We start from the raw sequence: 8,486 nt of genomic DNA, 5'->3' as shown, positions 1-8,486 counted from the left end.
TTATGTTGTCCTGGGTTTTTCAAGTTACTTCTGTTTTTGTCATGGGCCTTGCTCATCTAGATTTAGTTTGTTACTTGAATGTTTCTGTTTGCTTTCTGTTGGGGAGTATTTGAATTGATCCTTGGTGTTCCTAGTGTGGCTGTGCTAAGCTCATCTGTGTTCTGCTTGAGCTCAAGTGTGGAGACACACAGTGCTGGTTTTAAGGTCAGATAGCATCTGATGCTGGATGATCTAGAAATGGTATCCCTTCTGATCTCATCAACCAGAATGCAGGAATTGAGATGAGATGTCTGCTGGGGCAGGATTCAGAATATCCCACATGCTCTGATCTCATGAGCCAGGTTATGTGTATTACAATGGATGTGTGTGCTGGTCACGATGTACTCACATATATTCTAACCACATGAGCCATGTTCCACAGAGTGCCGTGGGTATATTCACCAACGTGTATAATCCAGAGCATTAACAAGCCATGATGTTTTCACAGTTCTGCCTGTCTCCTGAGGTTTCAGCAACCAATGTTACTAATTGCACTCCCCATGATTAACTATTTCAAGTCATATGATTTCACTCCTCTGTTTATACCCTCTGACCGGTGCTTATCATATTAAAAAATACACTCAGATTCCTCCCCTGTCTCTGTATATATCATCAGGCACTATTACTTGTCTCTATCCTCATTCAGCAGTATTTCTCCAATCTGTCTGCTTGAGATGCGTTCTATGTTTAATTTCATTAAAATAACCTGACCTCATGGAAATGTATTGTATTGGTGCTTGATTTGTTTTCTCCCTGAGATCTAGTCAACCTTAAAACTTCTATTTGTTTATATATGTTTATATTACATTCTTAAAGCCAGCAGTCAGTAGGTGAAATTTACAGGATTACAAATTGAGGCCAGTCATGGGAAACTGTCCTAGTATACTTTGTATTGTTTATAAACACATCCTGACATAACCCAATATGGTAGAAATAGTTTATTTGGCTCCCATGTCCTGTTCAATGCCCATCATTAGGGAAGTTTTCTAGGAACTCCAGTAGAGTCAGAGGACAGCTCTTTCCTGACTTGCTCTTCAGGGCTACTTCACTTTACTTTCTTACACAATTCAGGACCAACATACAGGGGTGGAGGCACCCACATTGGGCCTGATCTCCCACTTTAGGCATTAAGAAATGGATCCTGTAAACTGCATGCAACAGCAAAATCACAGGACTACTTTCACTCAGCGCAATAATCCTCTTTGTTTTTAAGTCATCTTTCTGTGTAAATGGATGGATGTGGAAAAGATGATATTGAGAGAACCCAGATCCAGAAAGACAAATGCCAGAGGTCATCTCCATCAGCTGTTTCTGAAGTGAGTATAAAACATGGAGTTACAGAGAAGGGAGGGGATACCAAAAGTATCTGACACTAGCTTTGTGTGTCTAGCTTTGGCTGTAAATATATTCCTCTTCCACAGCTAGATACCATGTCCTCTTAGAGATCCTCCTGAGATCCTACTAGGGAGATGGTATCTAGTAGGAGTCAAAACCTAGCCCTGTGTGTGTATGTGGGACTTTTACTATGGGGAGGAAATGTCTAGAAGTAAAAGAAACATAGTTGTGTGTGTATGAGAGAGAGGAGAGAGAGAAAGAGAGGAGAGAGAGGAGAGAGAGAGAGAGAGAGAGAGAGAGAGAGAGAGAGAGAGAGAGAGAGAGAGAGAGAGAGACTTTGATTATATGGCAGGGGCAGCCAGAATGACAACACCATCTCTGTGTACCTGTAACATTGGCTGTAGAGATTAGGGTACCTAGCATGATGTGACACCTCACCATGAATATATAGTTGAAGGTTTCCTTTAGGGGAGGTGATACTGAGGAGGACATGATACCCTAGTCATAGGTGGGTCTTTTCAATATTGGGTGATATTCCTAGCAGGTTCTGAGATTTGTGTCAGTTTGGCTAGGCTGTAAGGAAGGGTTTATCCAGTGGGAACTGATAGTGAGCCATATATGTGTATGAAGGCCTTTGGCTGTAAGGTAGGTATGTCAGACCTAGGTATTACTTCACCTTGCTAAAGCACAAACCCAAACCCATACACACACACACACACACACACACACACACACACACACACACACACACACAAAGTCAAGTCCTAATGGACTTGTATTTTACGCCCAAGCTCTCCACACAGGGCTAGGTGTCAATGGTAGCATTGTTGTCCCACCCTTACAGCCAAAGCCATAAACACATACATGACTACTTGGGTTCCTGCAAGGAATCCCCCACTTCTACAACAATGCCACACACTCACATGTAGGTGCAAAGTCCTAGCCTTCCCCTAAATGCAAAGCTCCATTCATGTGGTTAGGGGAAAAACTCCTGGGACTCACACACTGGGGAGGGTTCCCACAGGGCTGCGTGCATGATTGTTTGCATATGTGCATGTGTGAATGATTGAATTTCTATGTTTGTGTTAACCTGGTGTTTTGTTGTGGGGAAGAAGGTACCTAGCAAATCCTAAAACCTAACCATGTTTGTGTATATGGAACTTTGGTTGTAAGGCTAGAGACAAATACATCAGCCTGACACTTGCCTTATATGAATATGAGAGCTGTGCCTGGGTGTTTGCCCCTGTCCGGGGTTCCTAGCAGGATATGATGCCTAGCCTTGTGCATGGAACTTTACTATATGGCAGTGGATGTCTAGGAGTTCAATGTACCTAGCTGTGTAAGAATATTGGCTGTAGGGAAGAGTGGACCTAACAGAAGCTGACACCTGGCCCTGTTTGGAAGGCTTTGGCTCTAAGGCAAGTGTATATCTAACAGAACCTGCCACGTAACTACACTAGTGTGTGTGTGTGTGTGTGTGTGTGTGTGTGTGTGTGTGTGTGTGTGTGTGTTTGTATTGTGTGTTGATGAGGGGGTAGCTTTGCCTGTAATGGAGGCAATACCCTGAAGGACCAGTCAAATTGCAGGTATTGGAAGTCTTTGTCTCTAGGCAAGTATATACCTATAAGTATAGTGGATTAGATGTACATATATACATGTGTGTGTATGTAAGAATCAGGGAGAGGAAGGGAGAGAGAGAGGAGTAAGAAAGAGAGAGAGAGAGACAGAGACAGAGACAGAGACAGAGACAGAGATGGGCTGTAGGTAATGGACATCTAGCAGCAGAAGCACCTTGTTGGCTACTGCCCCCAGTCTTGCTGCCAAACCCACCCATGTACCACTGCCCGGCTGGACACTCCTACCCCTGCCACTATAGCCTGAAACACACTGCTTGGTTTCAGGCTTTGCTGCACACCTGCCTGAGGCCTGGATGCCCTACTGTGTATCACATCCTCAGGACTCCCCAGTCCTAACCCGGATATTGTGCATGATAACAGGCCTCATCTAATAAGTTTCTCTTCCTTCACCCATCCTGCTGCCACAATAGCCCTGCTAATTTTCAGGCGTGATTACACCCATGGCCAATTATTGTATATGCATACAATAAACTTCAATATACATGACTGAAATCTGCAAAGAGTGGTAGTGTCTGATAGCAAGAAACTTGATATGTCAGTGATGGAGGTGTCTAGAAGAGCCTTAAAATTGCAATGTTCACTGGACCAGTGGTGTATATTGGGGGTAAGGGTGTGTGTCAACATTGTCTGGTACCTAGCATGTCCCATGTGATGGAGCCTGGTGCTCAAGTGAACCTGACACACAGCACTTTATATGCACTGTGGTGTGGACAGGGGTTAATGTCCAGGATGACCCAATAACCAGCAGTAGAGCCTGAGACCCAGCACATGGTATAGCACAGGAAGGAGTCCAGTAGAAGCTGATGCCTAGCAGTGTGGATGTGTCTTCAGCAGAAGGAGGGGGTCCATCAATGCTAATTGCTAGGTATTGTGCAAGACCTGACAGGGGGAATGTTCCCAGCATGGTCTGATGGCTGTCGATTAATGTGGGGTATGAGGTCAAACTGGACCTGGTACCTAGAGCGAATGTGTGGTCACAGGGGTGGTGGTGTGTCCAGTGTGTTTGATGATAACTGTATGTCAGAGGGGAGCAGTGGGAGAATGGGGTGTCGAGCTCTGCACAATTCCTACTGAGTGTGTGTCAGCTCATGGCTGAGCTGGTGTCCGTCAAGTTCTGATAACATTTTGAAGTCGGTTGGCAGTGGATGATGAGATGTCAAGTGGGGTCCAATACCAGCAGAGTATTTGGGTACAGTAGCAAGAGACTGTCCTGTATGTCCTGATAAGTAGCTGTTAATAAAGGATTATGTGGGTGACATACCAGATCCAGACCTAGGAATACATGTGAGGTATGTCTGAGGGTTTAGCAATGCCGGATACCTAGCAGTCAATGTGTGGTTGGGTGAGAAGTCATTCATGGCCCAACACTTAGAAGTGTGTGAGAGGCTGTGTGTGTGTGTGTGTGTGTGTGTGTGTGTGTGTGTGTGTGTGTGTGTGTGTCTTGTAGAGGTTGGTTATCATGGTCTGACAGCTGGTAGTACAAGTGAGGTGGCATGGGTGTAGTGTCCCACGTTGCATTATACCTAGTGTTGTATGTCAGTGCAGGAAGTTTCCAGGAGTGTTTGAACCAAGCAGTAAATGTGTGTCCTTGTCAGAAGATAAAGTGTGCAACAGGGCCTGGTACATTTCCCCATGTCCTAGGACATTGTGGTTGGAGGCATGTCTAGCATGGTCTAGAATCTATCATTGTGTGGGGGACATCAGAAGGGAGTTGAATACCTAGGCCTAATACCTAGAGAACTCTGTGGAGAGTGTGGGTGAGGTGAGTCCTTCATGTCCTTAAACTGGGACTGTATATAAGTTATTAATAGTGGCAGAGGCATGCGTAGCACATGTGAGTATCTAGATGTCAGACCTGCTGCTTTCCCCAGCTGACTGGACCATCAATACAGTGCTGTTATCAGATCAGCTGGACAGCTCATCTCCATCATGGTGTGATAGGTTTCAGCCATCCTCACACCACACAGCACACACTACACCTCCACCTCCTCATAGCCACACAACTTTCACTGTCAGGGATTTGTTGTCTGCTGGGGTGTGTCAGGGGCCAGGCTCCCTCTAGACGTCCTGGGGGAGTGTCTGCTCCAGCCATGCTCCAGCTTCTCTATTTTCATGTCTGGTGGCAGCAGGGCTCCCGAGTCCACAGTTCATCTACTCTGTGTTATTTCTGATCTTTCTTTTTATAAGGCAGGAAATCATGTAGTCCTCTTCTATAACTTTATGTGAGCATTATAGTGTTTATATTTGCGGTCAATAGAAATGCTGACTGTGTTCAGTTTTTCAATGGGTTTCTTATTTGTTTTTAAATCTTCTTCTACAATCATTGGTGGACAAGGCATTCTCTCTGCCTGGATTTCTATGGGTGACTATGAGAAAATCAGCTGGCAGGATTTCGCTGCGTCTGTTTCTGAGCTTTCTATTCTGTTCCACATATCCAGTCTCCATTACTTCCATGTAGGACTTTGTGGATCTCTGAGGCTTTGTGGGAAGTCCTGGAAGAAGATCTGGGTCTGGAGGGATCTCTCCTGTCCTCGGCCATGTTTTCTAGGTTTAGGTTTCATTGGTTGTTACATCTTGTGTTTGAGCATTAGACTGGGTTTTGCTGAGTCTATAGATGAAATGCAAACATCTGTCACCTTTAGAATAACAACTGGTAGAAGCTGAGATCTCATATAGCGTTGGATTTCTCTCCTCCAGGTGTCAAAGCATTCTGAGTGCCAATGTATAGAAATTATGTTGGGATTCTAATTAAATACTTCAGTAAATTGTGTTTACCTAATACCAGTGAGAAATGGGCCAAATGTATGACCTCAAGTTCTGCCTCTTCATGTTAGAGGAGGCCAGGGACAGGTGGTCCATTGATACTACCCTTCTCAGGAGATCCACTCTAGAGTTCAGAAAGAGAAGAACATTTAATTCCCAAAGCTCTTCTGAGATATTTCTTTACCTGCTCAGGCAGGTTTTCTTTGTTATCTGTGAAGACAGAGAGGCATAGGTGACTTTCTGAATTGTCAAAATGCAGATGGGTCTAAGTTGGGCAGGATTCAACAGTAAGTACCCACTGGGAGGCTTTCACAGGGGGACACTCCTGTAGATTCCCCAGGTTTTGTTGGTAATTTAGGGTGGTTGTCTGTAGTTGGATGGTGGCAGAGAAACCATGTCATCGTCCTCCACAGCATGTCCTCCTGTTGCTGTGTGGAGCCTCTGAGTTCCTCTGGAGCTCAGACAATGGCATGCTAGTCTGCCAGGAAGAGGAGGGGAGAGGTGCTCTTTTTCCTCCATGTCACCAATGCTCAGTGTGCACACATGCAAGTCAGGAATTCTTGGGGTTCACGATCCAGGCACCTATTAGAAAAAGCTTATGTTAGACCATTGATGAGGCTGGCAGAAAGATTCATTCACCACCCTAGACCTGTGGCCTTTCAGATAATAGCTGGTTTATTTCTGGTGGAGTTCAGGACCTAATGAGGCAGGAATAATGCCTTTTTTCTTCCCATATGACTTCCTGTGGGAGAACTCAGTGGGGTCTCCTTGAGAAGCCCTGATTACAGGGATTGGTTTGTCCTAGCTGCTCTGCTACTGTCCCATAAACGGGCTCTAGGATCAAGAAGGAAATGCAGTTTCACCAACATGTCTGTTTCTAGACGCTGTGCTTCCTGCACCCAGCTCACTGAACACTTGCCTAGATGAGACAGGATGCACATATGGTGAAGATGAGCTTTGTCTGTACATATCCAGCAGAACCTGCAGATCTGAGGAAAGAAAGGATGTCAATGAGATGTCTGGGGTTGACCTCTCAGATACAAGAGACACTGTTACCACAATAGTCATCCAATCTGTGTCAATGACCTAAGAGTAATTTAAACATTCCCAACCAGTCAGAGTGTGCAAAAGAGCAAGCTACCCAGCATCAAGCGGACTCCCTTTTCTCCACAAGGAAGTGAATATTACTGAGCAACTTTGGGGTAGTGTGTGGAAAGTTCTTGGTACCAAGAGCATGTATTGTCTGCATCTGTTCCTACTGCTTCCAGGAGGCAGGCAGTGGGGGAAGGAGGGTGTTGAGTATGTGAGTCCAATCATAAGCTGACTTCTCTCATGTAACTATCTAAAGGTGACCACATGCTCCCTGTAGTGGCCAGCGATATAAAAAGTTCACATTATACTCACCTGGCCTCTTAGGCATCAACTCTGTTTCCTGACATCCACATTCTCAAAGACCATTACCAGGGTTTAGGGCCCTGGTGCACATGTGCTGTCTCCTGAGAGTTTGCATGCCTGGCCATAGTACCCAAGACTCCCTTCTACAAGCCCTGGTTTCAGTTAAGTGCATCAGGGTGAAGCCTGCCGGAGTGGTTACTCATTGACCAAGAGACCAGGCATTGGCTGAGGAGCAAGCAGGTCATTGTCTTTTGGCTGGTTTCCCTTGCTAGGTTGTGTGAATCCCCACGCCCCAGTCTCTGTAAACAACACAGACTAAGTCACTGTTCAGTGACAGAATGGATGTCACAACATACAGGTGTTGAGAAGATGTTCACCATCTTTGATTCAAAGTGTTCCTTCTCAATGGTATTAAGATCAGAGGGGAGAGATGTGCCATCTACACCAAGTTATCTCAATATCCCTCTGTGGCCATGCCTCAGGTCTCTCTCTCTCTCTCTCTCTCTCTCTCTCTCTCTCTCTCTCTCCCTCCCTCCCTCCCTCCCTCCCTCCCTTCCTCCCTTCCTCCCTCCCTCTCCTCCCTCTCCCTCTTTTTCTCTTCCTCTGTAACACAAGCCTAATGATCATCTACCCTTGGGATTGAGGCAGACCTGCCTGAGAAGCCTCATTCTTCCTAACCTCTAAGCCAGAGTCAAGTTTAGACCAGAAACCAAAAACTAATCATCTACTACAGGCTGTTAGATAGTGGTCTCAGTGATGCTTTCAGCCATGTGCTGCCCAGAAATGAGCCTTGACAATCATTCCATTCAGAGTGGCCATCCTTCACTGCATGGAGAGGCTGTCTGCCTGTCAGGTGCACGGGACAACAGTTTAAACAATTATCCCAGCAGGACAAGCAAGCAGACAGCCTAGCAGAAAGACATAGCTCTATGGTCAACAAGGATGTCTAGGCCTGACCGCTGTACCCAGTGGAACTGAGTACAAAGTAGTTTTAGGAGTGCTGACCCCACCTCTGACCACTGTGCCCTAGGCTAGGTAAGGCCTACTCACTTCCAAAGTGGAGCAATGTCCCAGCATTCCATCCAAAGTGGTACCCATTTTCCTCCAGCTTGCTGTCACTTTCCTGTTAGGAGACAAATATGGTTCTGATAAAACTCCCTACGGTGAGGCCCCTTCACAAACACATAAACTAGCCCAGCATGCAGTGTAACTGTGTCTTTTCTGATGGTCAGGACACAGGGATAAATGAAGGCTGCAGCAGGGAAGGAGGAAGAGGAAGGAGAGGAAGGAGCTCCCTTCTCCTCATGTGGGGAAACA

The 8,486-nt window shown here is 45.7% G+C and overlaps 1 long non-coding RNA gene across 1 annotated transcript; it reads right to left on the bottom strand.

Annotated features, from left to right (window-relative positions):
- Positions 1-909: 909 nt before the first annotated feature.
- On the bottom strand, positions 910-6,353 carry LOC143270460 (uncharacterized). The gene is made up of 2 exons (XR_013047616.1): positions 6,074-6,353; positions 910-5,984 (listed from the first exon to the last, which is right to left on the bottom strand). It is a non-coding gene; the product is annotated as an uncharacterized LOC143270460 (long non-coding RNA).
- Between the last annotated feature and the right edge of the window lie 2,133 nt (positions 6,354-8,486).

This window comes from Peromyscus maniculatus, chromosome 23 (assembly GCF_049852395.1).
Source record: "Peromyscus maniculatus bairdii isolate BWxNUB_F1_BW_parent chromosome 23, HU_Pman_BW_mat_3.1, whole genome shotgun sequence".
Lineage (NCBI taxonomy): Eukaryota > Metazoa > Chordata > Mammalia > Rodentia > Cricetidae > Peromyscus > Peromyscus maniculatus.
The sequence above is the reverse complement of the archived record's forward strand: the minus strand, read 5'-3'. Positions and strand labels throughout refer to the sequence as shown.